Here is a 2,500-nt window from a genome sequence, read left to right on the forward strand (position 1 = left end):
CAGGTCACCAGGTTGTCAGCTTCCCACCTATAGTCAGACTCATCCCCACCAGAGATCAGCCCAATGAGGGTGGTGTCGTCCGACAAACTTCAAGAGTTTGACGGACAGATGATTGGAGGCGCAGCTGTTGGTATACAGGGAGAAGAGCAGTGGGCAAAGGACGCAGCCCTGAGGAGTTCCCGTGCTGATGGACCTGGAGTCAGAGACTTCTGTTCCCGGCTTAACGCACTGCTTCCTGTCAGAGAGGAAGTCTGTGATCCACCTGCAGGTGGAGTAGGGCACGTTCAGCTGGAAGAGCTTGTCCTGAAGCAGGGCAGGGATGATGGTGTTGAAGGCAGAGCTGAAGTCCACAAACAGGATCCTGGCGTAGGATGCTGGGGCGTCCACATGCTGTAGGGTGAAGTGGAGGGCCATGTTAACTGCGTCGTCCACAGACCTGTTGGCTCTGTAGGCAAACTGAAGGGGGTCCAGGAGAGGGTCTGTGATGGCTTTGAGGTGTGCCAGGAGCAGGCGCTCAAAAGACTTCATTACCACAGATGTAAGGGCGACCGGTCTGTAATCATTTAGTCCTGTTGGCCTTTTTGGGCACAGCGATGATGGTGGAGGACTTGAGACAGGCTGGTACATGGCATGTCTCCAGGGAGGTGTTAAAGATGTTGGTGAACACCGGAGACAGCTGGCCAGCGCAGTGCCTGAGGGTGGCTGGAGAGACAGAGTCCGGCCCGGCTGCTTTGCGTGGATTCTGCCTCTTGAAAAGCCCATTAACTTCTCCCTCCTGAAAGGAGAGAGTCGTTTCTGTAGTATGGGTGGGGATGGGGCCTCTTGGGGTGGGGAAGGGGTGGTTCCAGGACAGTCCAATTGTCTTTCAAATCTACGGTAGAACTCGTTCAGGTCGTTGGCTAGGCGGGAGTCGTTAGTGGTGTGGGGCGCTCTGGGTTTGTAGTTGGTGATGTGCCTGAGCCCTTTGGCAGACAGAAGCAGCGTCGTTAGTAGAGAACTGGTGTTTTAGTGTCTCTGAGTACAGTCGTTTAGCCTCTCTCACCGCTTTGCTAAACCTGTTCTTCGACTCCTTGAATCTGTCTCTATCCCCACTCCTAAACGCTTCCTCCTTCTCCAACCTCAACCTTTTGAGCTTTGCTGAGAACCAGGGCTTGTTGTTGTTAAAGTTCACCCTGGTACGTGTTGGGATACAGCAGTCCTCACAGAAGCTGATGTACACAGCCTCTGTGAGTTCATCCAGACTATTGGTAGCAGTCGTGAACATATCCCAGTCAGTACAGTCTAAGCACGCCCGCAAATCTTCCACAGCCTCACTGGTCCACTGTTTAGATGTCCTCACAGCAGGTTTACAGAGTTTTAGTTGCTGCCTGTATGCACGAATCAGGTGGACCAAGGGAGTTCTGTGCGAGCCGAACAGCCCCGTGACCCACAAGAGAAACATCCCCGCCAAATTCGAGCGTTTGACGGGGTCTATCCGTGAAAAAATATTCACGTTTTTGAGTGCACATGCATTTCTGCTGCAAATGCCTCTGGAAGTTTCATGCCGTTCGTATGCCAATTGTGGCAACACGAAAATGACCCGTTTTCCCATTCCGAGGGATTTCTGTGCGACCCTAACAGCCCCGTGAGCCACAAGAGACACATCCCCGCCAATTTCTAGCGTTTCACGGGGTCTATCCGTGAAAAATATAGACGTTTTTGAGTGCACATGCATTTCTGCTGCAGATGCCTCTGGAAGTTTCATGCCGTTCGTACGCAATGTGGCAACACGAAAATGACCCCTTTCCCATTCCGAGGGATTTCTGTGCGACCCTAACTAACAGCGCCCGTGAGCCACAAGAGAGACATCCCGCCAATTTATAGCGTTTCACGGGGTCTATCCGTGAAAAATATAGACGTTTTTGAGTGCACATGCATTCCTGCTGCAAATGCCTCTGGAAGTTTCATGCCGTTCCTATGCAATGTGGCCACACAAAAATGACCCGTTTTCCCATTCCGAGGCATTTCTGTGCGACCCTAACAGCCCCGTGAGCCACAAGAGAGACATCCCCGCCAACTTCTAGCGTTTGACGGGGTCTATGCGTGAAAAATATTAAAATTTTTGAGTGCACGTGCCTTTCTGCTGCAAATGCCTCTGGAAGTTTCATGGCGTTCCTATGCAATGTGGCAACACGAAAATGACCCCTTTTCCCATTCCGAGGGAGTTCTGTGCCACCCTAACAGCCCGTGAGCCACAAGAGACACATCCCCGCCAATTTCTAGCGTTTCACGGGGTCTATCCGTGAAACATATAGAAGTTTTTGAGTGCACATGCATTCCTGCTGCAAATGCCTCTGGAAGTTTCATGCGGTTCGTACGCAATGTGGCAACACGAAAATGACCCGTTTTCCCATTCCCAGGGATTTCTGTGCGACCCGAACAGCCCCGTGAGCCACAAGAGACACATCCCGCCAATTTCTAGCGTTTCACGGGGTCTATCCGTGAAAAATATCAATTTTTT

The sequence above is a fragment of the Petromyzon marinus genome, unplaced genomic scaffold (assembly GCF_048934315.1).
Source record: "Petromyzon marinus isolate PM22_M1 ecotype Great Lakes invasive population unplaced genomic scaffold, UKy_Petmar_22M1.pri1.0 PM_G_Scaffold_111, whole genome shotgun sequence".
Lineage (NCBI taxonomy): Eukaryota > Metazoa > Chordata > Hyperoartia > Petromyzontiformes > Petromyzontidae > Petromyzon > Petromyzon marinus.